The following is a 15,043-nucleotide window of genomic DNA, read 5'->3' as shown; positions in this document are numbered from 1 at the left end:
GTCAGTTGTACTATTCATATTGTGAACCTCATCAGACTTTTCACGTTTGGAAAATATCAGTAATAAATTAACAATAGCGATTAAGTCTGAGTTATCTATTGTTAAAAACAAGACAAGAGGCCCAAAATGGAGTTGCTTATGCTAAGCTCCACATCACCAAAAGGAGACAACTTCATTAGTTTTAGCTCTCCCAGAAATGGAATCTTAAACCAGTCAGTGAGGTGTCACTTGATAAGCGCTAGCTAGCTAATCTGCCTGGTTGACCCCTGCTGTCCCCTAAAGGAAAGTAATCTTGCAATAACCAACCTGCTTTTTTATCTAGTGTTCCCACTCCCTTCTGCCTGTAACAGTATTTTATTTTGTACCACTCCTCGGAGCTCCTTTCTATCTGCTAGACTGAACGCTGCCTGATTCATGAATTGAATAAAGTCAATAAGAGCTTCAAAATTTACTTATTTGAATTTTGTTTTTTAACACTGTAGATAGTTTTTCTTTTCCTTTGATGCTTGATCAAAGACTCTGCTATAATCTACAGGCCAGAGTTTGTGTCTTCAACCAGGAAGGACAGTCACAGAGCCTCGTGGAAAAGGACAGCAACTTTCAGAGCATATTGGTAGATGGAGTCAGGATTTCTAGGATTCTTTATAGTTGAAAAGCAAAAAGTTTTCATCAAACTGCTAAACCAAGATCTAACAGAACAAGAATTCATTACACAGAGTGGAACGAATTGATGGGGGAAATGTTATTGAAGTTATTTGGAATATTGTTGATTTGTTTTAATGTTCTATTTCCTGGATATGTAAGGAAGCCCTTTCTTCTTCTTCTTCTGCTACCTGTAATTCACAATAATTTTTTAAATTCTGCTGTTGTAAACCAAAATGAGACACTTAAACATGATATATGAGTCTCACTGACACAATTCCCCTCCTCTGAATTCAGAAACTCTTACCCAATATCCTTACTTCCCATGGCAATATAGTGGCATAGGTTCATTAGCAATATGCCTTCCCAGGGAGCTCCCTGGTGGCCTAGTTGTTAGAATTACGGGCTTTCACTGCTGTTCCCAGGGTTCAGTCCCTGGTCAGGAAACTGAGATCCTGCAAGCCACACAGCACGGCCAAAAACAAAAAAAAGTATATATATATACATATACATACACATATATATGTGTATGTATATATATATGCAAACACACACACACACACACACACACACACACACACACGTGTATCTTACCTTCACAGATATAGAGAACAATCGAGAGGTTACCGGTGGCGGGGAGAGGGGCAAAATGTGGAGGACTGGGAGGTACAAACTATTGGGTATAAGATAGGTTCAAGGATGTATTGTACAACATGGGGAATATAGCCAATATTTTGTAATAACTGTAAATGGAATATAACCTTTAAAATTGTATTAAAACTTTTTAATTCAAAATTAAAAAACAGGGCTTCCCTGGTGGTGCAGTGGTTGAGAGTCCGCCTGCCGAGGCAGGGGGCACGGGTTCATGCCCCGGTCCGGGAAGATCCCACATGCCGCGGAGCGGCTGGGCCCGTGAGCCATGGCCGCTGAGCCTGCGCGTCCGGAGCCTGCGCTCCACAACGGGAGAGGCCACAACAGTGAGAGGCCCGCGTACCGCAAAAAAAAAAAAAAAAAAATTAAAATAAAAAACAAAAAAACATTTTTTTAAAAAAAGACTATGTCTTCCTTTTTACCAGAATATAATTGGAAGAATCAATTATACACTCAAGGCCTTGCCTGGAATGGTGTAGTTAAGAATGATGTTCCATTAACTAGGGGTGACAAGCCATTTTAAAGAACAAAGTTTGGCTGTACTTATGAAGCCAATGGCTACAAAGGCCTTCCAGGAAAACTGGCCTGGGACTACTTTAAAGGATCCAGCATCACAGGTAGCAAGGAAGGTCACTTCCAGGCAGGCCTTTGGGGTATTGAAACTTCAGGAAGAAAAACTCACCCAAATATATAGGTACTGCAGGTACCTACCTTAAACCAGCCAGAAGAACCTAGAATTGTTTAAGAATTAAATTGGCATGAGACAGATTAACAGGAAAAAATCAAACAAAAGTTTAATAACATGTATACATGGGAGAGACCCAGGAAAACTGAGTAACTCACCAAAATGACTTAAACCCTCACCTTAAATACCATCTTCTGCTAAAGATGAAAGAGGATGTTGCAGGGAGCTCATTTGGGACCTCAAAGGGGAGGAAGGCAATTCACTTGGAGATGAAAAAGCAAATGTTTGGTAAACAAATGTTTCCTGGGTCCTATAGAGACAATGGGACACAGAGAGGAATTTTTTTTTTTTTTGCGGTACGCGGGCCTCTCACTGCTGTGGCCTCTCCCGTTGCGGAGCACAGGCTCCGGACGCGCAGGCTCAGCGGCCATGGCTCACGGGCCCAGCCAATCCATGGCATGTGGGATCCTCCTGGACCGGGGCACAAACCCGTGTCCCCTGCATCGGCAGGCAGACTCTCAACCACTGGCGCCACCAGGGAAGCCCTAGAAAGGAACTTTAACAAACAGATTTTGCTAGGATCCTTCCTGTCCATACACCTAATTCATACTACAGTGATCTATGGTGATATCTCCCTTCCCGGAACAGGTCCTCTATCTTCATTCTTTTAGGCAGTTAGGGGGAAGGTCAAGAGTTCTTCCTGAGTCCTTCAGGCCTTGATGGTTTTCAGCTCAAAATAATCCACATGCCAAAGAGAGACATTTGGGGGTGGCAAGTTTTGCTCCCCTATAATAGCAAATAAAAGTTGCTTTTAAAAGTTCATTCTAAGATTCCTTATAATTTCCAGGCCGAAGTTTATTTGGAATCATTCAATACTCTATGACTCTAGATTTTTGCAAAGCAGGCTGAAGGAGGCCTCTTTGGTGAACTAACACTCTTGACGCACCTAGTTCAGTAATCAAGAATAATCTTGTTGATCAAGAATAATCTTTCTTTGAAATTATGTATGATCACAGGGGAAGGAAGACTGTCAGGAAAAGCTGTCAAACTTTGAAATGGACAAAAGAGATTACTGGGGGTCCTTTCAACAGAAGGCTAAGCCTTGTCCAGTGGACCCTCCAGGAATTTTCTGATCCTCTAGGGATGTGGTTTGGATTACCTTTGTTTTTGTTTGTTTTGTTTTGTTTTGATGTGGAGAGTGGTAAATATGTTCTTTTTTTGTATTTTTTCCTTTTTACTTTATTTTTTATATTGGAGTATATTTGATTTACAATGTTGTGTTAGTTTCAGGTATACAGCAAAGTGACTTAGCTATACATATACATATATCTATTCTTTTTCATATTCTTTTCCCATATAAGTTATTAGAGAGTATTGAGTAAGAGTTCCCTGTGCTATACAGTAGGTCCTTGTTGATTATCTATTTTATGTGTAGTAGTGTGTATATGTGAACCCCAAACTCCTAATTTATCCCTCCCCACCTTGCCTTTACGCTTTGGTAACCCTAAGTTTGTTTTCTAAGTCTGTTAGTCTAATTTCTGTTTTGCAAATAAGTTCATTTACCATTTTTTTAGATTCCACATATAAGTGATATTATATGATATTTGTCCTTCTCTGTCTGGCTTCACGTAGAATTCTCTAGGTCCATCCATGTTGCTGCAAATGGCATTATTTCATTCTTTTTTATGGCTGAGTGATATTCCATTGTATATATGTACCACATCTTCTTTATCCATTCGTCTGTCAATGGACATTTAGGTTGCTTCCATGTCTTGGCTACTGTAAATAGTGCTGCAATGAACATTGGGGTTCATGTATATTTTCGAAGTATGGTTTTCTCCGGATATATCCCCAGGAGTGGGATTACTAGATCATATAGTGGCCCTATTTTCAGTTTTTTAAGGAACCTCCATACTGTTCTCCATAGTGGCTATAACCAATTTACATTCCCACCAACAGTGTAGGAGGGTTGACTGCCTTTGACCAGGCTATTTTACAACTCTGTGAAAGGTAGTTACTAACATGTAGAAAACTGATAGTAATGCATATCTTTCCTATCCATAGCTATGCAAATTATTCCTTTTGTCCACTAGAAAATATAAATCTCTGTAAATCAAATCCTCATTTGAACCAGTTATAACATCCTACTGGTCCCCTCACTAATTAATGGGTTAAACAAAATCTTTGACACATGTTCATTTTATAGTTATATGAGTCATGATTAAATCCTCTTATATAAATCAGCCTAAAGCACTTTAAATAAACACATGTTGGAAACAGTTCAACATACAGAAAAAAAGGCAGAATATGTGATGTCTCCAGAGGTCAATGTAAGCTAAGCATGATTAGGTACTTAACTGATAGTGACTTGCTGATCTGAAGAATGCAAAGTAGCAAAGAGGGAACATTCTGGAGTTGAGTACATTAAAAACCTCAGGCCACGAAGGCACTGAGGGAGACCTTAGATGGCTTTTTTTTTTTTTTGGCCGCACTGTGCGGCCTGCAGGATCTTAGGTCCCCAGCCAGGGATCAAACCCGTGCCCCCTGCAGTGGAAGCTTGGAGTCTTAACCACTGGACCGCCAGGCAAGTCCCTAAATGGCTTTTTGATGCTCAGATTAGAAAATGTCTTTCTTTCTTATTTGGAGGACCCTGGATTAGCTCCAGGGGCCAGGAGCCTGGACATAACCAAAGAGCAAATCCGGATGGCCTCACACATGCATTTCTTAACCTTTTCTCTGTAGCTTAGCAGAGAGCTGGCTCAGTAGGTCTGAGTTAGCTCTGTGGGAGAATAGGCTGATACCAGCTGCTGAGCCTTCCCAATAAGGCCACTTCTTCCTCTACCAGGAAGTTCCCATGGCAGAGCCGGAGGGCAGGGGCCCTTGTCTTGGAGCCATTTGGCTCTGGCCAACCATGCCCAACCCAACTCAGGGGGATCATGAAGGCTCAGAAAGCCGTGTGCACTTTGCTAAAAAAAAAATTTTTTCCCATTAACACCACATGACTCTGCTGCAGAGTATCTGTGCCCTCTCTGCGGGACATGGACATGGGAGGAGTTGTCAAGAGGACATGGGCCTGAGAGAACCAGCTGGGGCCAACCCCCAGATTCAGGAAGGCAGAGGAGCTAGGAAGCAGGATCAAGCCTTACTGGGGATCCAGACTGACTTACCCAAGTATTGGATTTCCAGACCAATTTTAAAAACCACTGTGTTTTTTTGTTTGTTTCTTCCTTTCTTTGGTTTTGTTTTGTTTTACCAAACCGTCCTTTCCCTTTACTCGGTATACCAGTCTCCTCTTTTTCCACTTCTCTTTTTATTCCTCAATCATCATGCCCTTCCCTACATCAACATAAGGCAGCCAGGGTAGTAACTCCTTCCGTGGAGAAAGGACCAGGCAGCAGTTGGGGCTCGCTTACTTTCTCATTGCCTCTTCTAGGCTCTGCAAGTGTCCCCTTGGCTCCCGCCCTCAGAACCAGCCAACACTCCACGCCATAGGCACTCGCTGACTGAGAGGGTCAGCTTCAGACACCATGCTCCCGACTGCTCCCGGACGAAGACCCCAGGCCCACATTAACTGTTTTCGAGTTGCTCCCTCTAGAACATTCTCTAGCTACATGCCCACCAATAATTCTCTGGCTCTGAGTTCAGTGCCTAAATGTGGTTTCCCAGCCTGGATTGGACTGGACCTTGCCAGGTAAGGAATTAGGCATAAGTGAAAGAACAAAGGAAAGGAATCTGTTGAAACAATGACCAGAAGCATCCCTGATACAACGGTGTATTACTCACTGTATTGCCTAGCCTACAAATTAAGCTGCTGCTGTAATCAAGACATTTAAAGATCAACAAATAAGATAGAAAAGTAAGAGTTCAGAGGCAAATAGTCCAGGCTGATGGGGATATCTCCTCCATATGTTGGCCTTTCTGTCTTGTTGCTTCTTCTTAGTGTGTGGTCCTTAGATGCATGGTTAAAATTGGGTTGCCACTAAGATTGTGGCCCAGGCCACCGGGAGAGGCAAAGAGAAGGAATGAAAGGCAAGCAATTTCGCGAGTGACACAAGAGCTGTACTCATCACTTTTATTCACATTCCATTGGCAAGAACTTGGCCACGGAGCCACTCCTAGCTGTGAGGAGTCAGAGAAATGCAGTCTCTAGCTGAGTCACCTTCTGTCTAGCTAAAACTCCATCGCTATGGGAAAAAAGGAGAATAAACTGGGGGGAACACTCAACAGTCTGCTAAACTCCCCAGTTCTGCTTTCCATCTTAGGAATCAGGTAGCAGCGACTTGAATCGCAACTTCTATTCCTATAAACCCCTTTTGCTGGGGTTTACTGGGCCCCTTTCCTCCTTGGCCCACTTTATATGTAGAGCTAAACATTCCAGATCAGTCAGAGCATCCAGACTAAAGAGAGAGGGGGCAAAATGTCAGTCAGACCATTAATCTGAGGCATGTGGAGAAGGCTGTGGTATTTATGGCCAGCATCCACCCCCGTTCTGCATCGTTATTTTAATTCAGGTCAGAATCCTTGATCCCTAGGTCTTTTAAAGCCCATCTGTAATGTGCACTCTCTTTGTCATTTCCCTGTGGCCCCTTCCCTGTTGAACCACCAATCCCACTAAAAGCACTTAGATTATTTAATTCAAGTTATTTAATATAGCAATGACAATAGGCTATCTGGAGACTACCCACCATCTATACTGAAACTTGCATGATTGATGGGAAGTCTAAATTAACAAGAAGCTTCTAGTTACCTAGAGTTGACTTTTTTTAACAGTGTAAATCTTGTGATCTGAACATACCTTGTTGATATCCCTGACTAAGATTTTAATCATCAGTGAGGCATATCTGTTTTGCTCATCACTTAGAACATTAGCTGGTAAACAGCAGGTGCTCAATAAATATTTAGTAAATGAATAAATGAACCTATTAAATGCCCAATGCTTTTATTTCCTAAGGAAGATAATGTATAAATTTGTTTACATTTTTGTGTAAGTTTAATTTCAAAATATTCTAAAATATTATAAACAATTTCAGATCCTCATGTATTAATACATCTTGGGAAAATTTTTAACAACAATGTTTGAAACAAAAATTATTTATGACTAGTATTGATTTAATTTTTTAAACAACCTACCATAATTGCCCCAATTTTCTCACCTTGGAAGTTCATCCACATCCAAACCATCCTGTTTAGCTCTTTCCCTCCATAAAAAACCTCTCCTGATCACAGTAGCTCATTCTAAGACCTTTTCGCTGTGTACTGATAACACTTATTCTATACCTCTTAACTTGAGCATTTCATTTTCTGCTGCCTAAAATATTTGGCTACTTATTTCCCATATACTGTATGAGTCTTCTTTCTCTAAGGACATCTTTTAATCACAACATTACTCAGCACAAGACTTTGTATACTGTTGGCTGAAAAATTACATACCTTTTTGATTCTTTTTCTTTTTTCTTTTTTTTTTTGGCTGTTCTGCACAGCTTGCACGGGGATCTTAGTCCCCCAACCAGGGATTGAACCCGGGCCATGGCAGTGAAAGCACCAAGTCCTAAACACTGGACTGCCAGGGAACTTCCCTCCTTTCTGATTCTTTATTTCTCATAATTATGGCCAAATAATAACTGTTTCATGAATGCTTAGACCATTTATCTGGTGATTCTCTGAACAACCCCTCAAACACTTGACCAAAATCCTTGGAATGTTGGGCCCCCTGATCTCCTTCCTGTGAGGCAACCACTACTTCCTGCTTTGGCAAGCTCTTTCCACCAGGAGCCACAAGAGGCTTTTAAAATGTGGTTTTTCGTTTAAATTCATTAGAAGTTATTAATATAAACTAGCAATGAAAAATCAGTAATAAAAAAACTCATGTATAATCCCCCAACCTCGAAAAAGAGACAGGGACTTCCCTGGTGGTACAGTGGTTAAGAATCCACCTGCCAATGCAGGAGACATGGGTTCAAGCCCTGGTCCGGGAGGATCCCACATGCCACGGAGCAACTAAGCCCATGCTCCACAACTACTGAGCCCGCGAGCCACAACTACTGAAGCCCGCGCGCCTAGAGCCCGTGCTCTGCAACGAGAAGCCACCACAATGAGAAGCCCGCGCACTGCAATGAAGAGTACCCCCGCTCGCCGCAACTAGAGAAAGCCTGTGCACAGCAACAAAGACCCAACACAGCCAAAAATAAATGAAATAAATTTATAAAAAAGAGAAAAAGAGAACAAAGTAAGACAGCACTAAAGATTTCTGTTTTTTTAAACTACCAGGGCTTCCCTGGTGGCGCAGTGGTTGCGCGTCCGCCTGCCGATGCAGGGGACACGGGTTCGTGCCCCGGGCCGGGAGGATCCGACATGACGCGGAGCGGCTGGGCCCGTGAGCCGTGGCCGCTGAGCCTGCGCGTCCGGAGCCTGTGCTCCGCAACGGGAGAGGCCACAGCAGTGAGAGGCCCGCATACTGCAAACAAACAAACAAACAAACAAAAATACTACCATAGTTTGCTATGTTAGATAACTTGAATTTTTCCCTCCATCAGGCTAGAACTAAAAATGAGAAGAGCACTTAAGAAGTACACCGTATTTTCAGCACAGTCATGGACACATTGGGTGACTTTGTACATGTTTTGACTTACTGTACTGCAGTGAGAGGCCCGCGTACTGCAAACAAACAAACAAACAAACAAAAATACTACCATAGTTTGCTATGTTAGATAACTTGAATTTTTCCCTCCATCAGGCTAGAACTAAAAATGAGAAGAGCACTTAAGAAGTACACCGTATTTTCAGCACAGTCATGGACACATTGGGTGACTTTGTACATGTTTTGACTTACTGTACTGCAATCTCTCACTTAGAGATAACCCCTCTAAGTTATAGATCCATCTAGGACTAGGAATAAATAACAAGTATCTCTAAAGCACTGGGTTAATGAAAAGGATAATGTCACAGAAATAATATGCAACAACATCCTCGGCAAGTGACCCACGGAAAACCAATAGATAGTTTAAGATAAAAAATAGTCCAAAGTAGCTGCTCTCAACCACTATTTCAGCCCACCCAGTGGGTGGCCTTGGGAAAAGTGAAGGGAGCTCATTAATCCATATACGAATGGTATCTGCAAAAAATAAAGGCTTGACCAAAGCAGGTTTAAACAGAAATGTATTATCTCACAAAACAAGAAGTCTAGGTGACAGAGTTGCTGGATTTAGTGGCGTCACCAAAAACCTGGGTTATTTCCTTCCCTCCTTCTTTTTCCTCTGGCCATCTTACCCACCCTTACAATATGGCTGCCAATAGCAACAAGTTTCCTCATTCATATCCAGCGGGAGAGAAAGAGGGAAAACTTTTTCCCAGATCATAGAAGATAAGCCCTACACTTCAGTCTGACTGGGCCAAGTAAAGCCCTAAGTCCATTCCTGGGCCAGTTACATTTACCAGGTTAAAACATGCTCTGATTGGCTTAGACTAATCAGGACCCTCTTCTGGACTGGAAATGGGACAGATGCTTGAACAACCCCCAGGTTCTGATTCGGGAAGAAAGAAAACAGGGTGAAGGCTGGCTCTGCAACCAATGGTGCCCACAGGTGTGAAGCATCTGGAGACTGAACACGTTATGTGCCTTTGTTGCTGTTTCCAAATACCCTAGTGGCTCCTGTGATTTAAAAAAAATGCAGACCCAATTCTGGAAGTGTTTGGGAAGTGCAGCTGCATGCATAATGGTCTTTAGCCATGTCTTTTCTCTACCAAGAGGTATTAAAATTATGACTATAATCATCTGATTAGAAAGGAAAGAAGGAAGGCAGGCCCTGTGAGTTGCTAACCTTTGAATTACATTGCAGGTCCTGTGGGAGAGTCACTACAGCCCTGTTGCCCTCTACTGGAATCGTAGCAAAATTGTTGAACTTTTTATTTGTTTCCAAGCCTGTTTTTAACCGAAATGCGTAGGCTTCTAGGTTCAAGTCTAACTTCGCAAAAAGGTGCCTAGTTTCTTGTTGATGGACTGTGATACGCTTGTCATGGCTCCAGGGGAATCATTGTGGAGAAAAGTGGAAATACTGTGAGACCAATCCAGGCCTAAAGCCACAGAAACCATGAGGAACCCCTGGGATGGAAGAGGGCATGCAAATGTGGGGCTCCCTCAGCAGCATTACGTGGTCTGAGGGCTGAATGTAAAACACAAGGACTTTTTCTGTTGTCTCCAAAGCAACCCAACTACTGAATAATTGTAGTTTGCAATTGAATGGTCCTTTGGCATTTACGAAACATTTTCACATGATTCCTTTGGTCCCAAGAATGAGCTCTGGAAGCAGGCAGAGCAGGTTACTACCTGCACTGCATCAATGAGGAACCTGAGGCCCCAAGACATTAAGTTATTTTCCCCAGGACACGTGGTTAATAAATAGGAAAATTTGTGCTTTCAATCCCAGGGCCTGGGCTTTTCCATTGACTCTATACCCTCTTCTCCCTTCCTGGCTGTTCTGTAGAGTGATTTTATTATCTTACTTAACATGTTTCCCAAGGCATTTTGATGACAACGCAGATCTTTTTAAATTTCATTTATTTATTTATTTTTTAGACAGCAGGTTCTTATTAGTTACCTATTATTTTATACATATTAGTGTATAGATGTCAATCCCAATCTCCCAATTCATCACACCACCATCACCACCACACCCCTCACCCTGCTTTCCCCCTTTGGTGTCCATACGTTTGTTCTCTACATCTGTGTCTCTGTTTCTGCCTTGCAAACTGGTTCATCTGTAACATTTTTCTAGATTCCACATATATGTGTTAATATACGATATCTGTTTTCCTCTTTCTGGCTTACTTCACTCTGTATGACAGGTTCTAGGTCCATCCACGTCTCTACAAATGACCCAATTTCATTCCTTTTTATGGCTGAGCAATATTCCATTGTATCTATGTACCGCATCTTCTTTATCCGTTCGTCTGTCGATGGGCATTTAGGTTGCTTCCATGACCTGGCTATTGTAAATAGAGCTGCAATGAACATTGGGGTGCATGTGTCTTTTTGAATTATAGTTTTCTCTGGGTGTATGTCCAGTAGTAGGATTGCTGGGTCGTATGGCAATTCTATTTTTAGTTTTTTAAGGACCCTCCATAGTGTTCTCCACAGTGGCTGTATCAATTTACATTCCCACCAACAGTGCGATATCTGTTTTCCTCTTTCTGGCTTACTTCACTCTGTATGACAGGTTCTAGGTCCATCCACGTCTCTACAAATGACCCAATTTCATTCCTTTTTATGGCTGAGCAATATTCCATTGTATCTATGTACCGCATCTTCTTTATCCGTTCGTCTGTCGATGGGCATTTAGGTTGCTTCCATGACCTGGCTATTGTAAATAGAGCTGCAATGAACATTGGGGTGCATGTGTCTTTTTGAATTATAGTTTTCTCTGGGTGTATGTCCAGTAGTAGGATTGCTGGGTCGTATGGCAATTCTATTTTTAGTTTTTTAAGGACCCTCCATAGTGTTCTCCACAGTGGCTGTATCAATTTACATTCCCACCAACAGTGCAAGAGGGTTCCCACAACTCAGATCTTTTAGTTAATTAGTTCCAGAGTATTTCCTGCTAATTAGAGGAACTGATTCATTTGAATGAAATAGAGGGGTTTTGGCGATGGTAAGAATGAATTCTTTGAATGAAAGTCACATTTGGAACTATTCAACTGTTGAAGAGAAGAATGTAATTTCATTTATGACAAAATAAACAAGAGGCTTAAACTGAACTCATGGGTAAATGTACAGCAGAAAAGGACAGTTGAGCAATTTAATATATGACTATTCTAGGGGTGGAAAAAATTTCCCTTCTTCCATTCTAGGTTTGTTGGCTGGTCTAATAAGTAAATTGACTTAAGACAGATTAACAAGAGAAAACCAAATTTAATTTTGACAAGAGTCCCACAAAAATTTGAGACCTAAAGGTAAGTTGGGCAACTGAGACTTATATGCCATCCTGAGTCAAGGATCGGGATAGGGGCCCAGGGTCTTCAAAGGTGAGGAGGGTAATTCACAAGAAGATAAGAAGAGCAGGTGTTTGATGATTAGATGTTCACCCTGCCATGAAGATAGGTCATTCAGATAAAACGTTATCTCTGATAGTATCTCTCCTTCAGGACCAGGCCTGTTATCTAAATTCTTTTAGGCAATTAAGGGAAAGGGAAAAGTTTTCCCTGGGTCTGCTGGGTCTTGATTGCCTTCAGCTCAAAATAATCCATGTGTCAAATTGGCCTATTTGGCGGTGACCTATTATGCTCCCCTCCCTATTTAACTTTTTTCAGCATGTCACTATCTTCTTTTTTTCCTTTTTGTTTTTCGTTTATGCAGCATGTGGGATCTTAGTTCCCTGACCAGGGGTCAAACCCGTGACCCCTGCAGGGGAAGCAAGGAGTCTTAACCACTGGACCACCAGGGAAGTCCCAGCATGTCACTGTCTTGGCTCACAGATTAACTTTGGTTGCATATAATTTCTTAAAATAAGTTAACATAAATTCCATTTTTTCTTTGAATCTGTTGAAAAACTTTTTTTAAATAGCAAGCTTCAGACTGTATTCATTTGTTGCCCTGTTTCCAAATGATTTGGTTCTTTGCTTTAAGGAGAGAGAAACCACTGAAGATCTTTAAGAGTCAGTGACACAAAGGATTTTTGTAGATTTGTGTCCACCTTCTGCCCTCTGAGGGTTAGGATTAGGATTTCTCTGGGGGCTTCTGCAATCACCCTGCCACGCCACCGGGAGAACACCCAGGACAGCTCAGATGTGAACATAGCAGGTGTGTGGAGGGTTGCAGCCCTTGACCGTTGGTGGCCCAAGTGTACAGAATCATGACTCTTCCAGCTGGCATAGGTGTTGGGACTCCCTCAGGTTAACCTACCTCATTTACCACCAGAAAACGGGTCCAGATGGGTTATTTGGTTTTAGTTGCTTTTTCCAAGTGGCTATAAAGTCAAAGGAGGTTCTTGTTTTATTGGTTCCATTTAGTTACAACTAGTATTTCCTGTTTTTAGTCAGTGCTGGAGATAGAGCCGGCCAATCCCTGGTGATTGTGGGATTGGAGCCGTGACTCCTGTTTCTAATTGTCCTGTAGAAACTGCAAAAGTGAGCAATGCCGGTGGTTTTCTCAGTTGATTCTTCTTGAAGTGTATAGTCAGTCGTTTCAGGAGTTGCTGACTGAAGTTTCATCTAACTTTAGAATTTCCACAGTTCACGCTCTGAAACCTCATTGTTAGGGACATATAGCTTTTAGACATGGTTCGTTTGCTTAAAAACCACGTTTTACTTTCAGGTCCATTTACATGGACCTGAAACAACCTGAAACATCCATTAATTGGTTGTTCCTAGTAATTTTTTTTAAATTGAAGTATAGTTGATTTGCAATGTTTCAGGTGTACAGCAAAGAGATTCAGTTTTACATATATATATATATGTGTGTGTATATATATGTATAACTTTTTCAGATTCTTTTCCATTATAGGTTATTACAAGATATTGAATATAGTTCCCTGTGCTATACAGTAGGTCCTTGTTGTTTACCTATTTTATATATAGTAGTGTGTATCTCTTAATCCCAAATTCCTAATCTATCCCTCCCCCCTGCCACCTAGTAATTTTTAAATGGAAAAGAAAAAGGAAAGCTGGGCTGCCCATCCCCACCTGTCCGCACCCAGTCTTGCAAACGGCTTCCCCAACTCGGTTATTCACGACCTCTCAGACAGAAGGAGGTGGGCCCTCAAGTGCCTTAGGATTCTATAAGAAGCAAGTCCAGACCGTCCAGGCGCTGAGGACAGAGACATTGAGTAAATGACCAAACGGCCTTGGGTGTGGAGAGGCTCTCTTCTTAGCAGTCAGTGCCGTGGGGCATTTCCCACCTCCGCGGGGCACCACGCTGTGTGTCCTGAGAAAGGCAGCCACATGTAGGAGCTCATGGGATTTTTTTCCAGCTGGTTAGAGGTTTTGACTGTTTTGCAAATACAAAGTTTACCCCAAGAATATGGCTGACTCAACCGTCTCACTGCAAACCTCCAGGAAGACCAAAAAGGGAAATCATTAAGATTTTAGGCAAACTTTCAGCTTCCTTCTGTTACATCTAGTAGATAACATGCCAAAGAATTTGAATATAGCAACCCTCCCACGAGGAAAGAAAGGCTGTGGATGAAGGCATTTACTGTACAGTGGGCGGCTAGGAGGAGGTATGATGACAAGTGCTTAGAAAGGCAGATGGCACAATAGTAACAGCTCAGATTTGAGCCAGTTCGACCTGGGTTCAAATCCCAGAGCTGCCATGTATACCTGGGTGGCTTCTGGGTGTAAACCTGCCCAGGCTTCAAGTTCTTCATCTGTAAAGTGGAAAGACATCAACTGCACTTACTTCGTAGGGAGGTAAATGAGTTAATAAAATGTGTGCGACATGTAAAATGTTCCACTGTAGTCTCTCAAGGGAAAACTGTGAAGTTGTGATAGATACCACCACCACCTTGCCCTTAGAGCTTTAAGCTAACATTCTCTCATTTGCTTCTCACACCAACCCTAGGAGGTCGGCTAGGTAGGAATTAATGCCTCTGCTTTACACCTAAGGAAACTAAGAGCCCAGGGATGTTCTCCACCATAAAATGGAACAATTAAGAGCCCATCAGGATTGCCTCATCTCTAAATTGTAGACATGCCTTTTCAAACCAAGCCTATTTTCTTCATTTGATTGCAACTGATAGATAACAACTTTTTTAAACTGCATGAATTTTGCTTCATCCTACAAACTTCTACAAATTCTTCACTCACCCTTGTGTCCGCCCAAAGCAAAGTTCAAGTGTATGTTCGCCACCTCTGAGCTTTAGTCCAGGAACTTCTTTTCTTTTTTTTTTTTAACATCTTCATTGGAGTATAATTGCTTTACAATGGTGTGTTAGTTTCTGCTGTATAACAAAGTGAATCAGCTCTACGTATACATATATCCCCATATATCTCCTCCCTCTTGCGTCTCCCTCCCACCCTCCCTATCCCACCCCTCCAGGTGGTCACAGAGCACCGAGCTGATCTCCCTGTGCTATG

This window comes from Physeter macrocephalus, chromosome 10 (genome assembly GCF_002837175.3).
Source record: "Physeter macrocephalus isolate SW-GA chromosome 10, ASM283717v5, whole genome shotgun sequence".
Taxonomy (NCBI): domain Eukaryota; kingdom Metazoa; phylum Chordata; class Mammalia; order Artiodactyla; family Physeteridae; genus Physeter; species Physeter macrocephalus.
The sequence above is the reverse complement of the archived record's forward strand: the minus strand, read 5'-3'. Positions refer to the sequence as shown.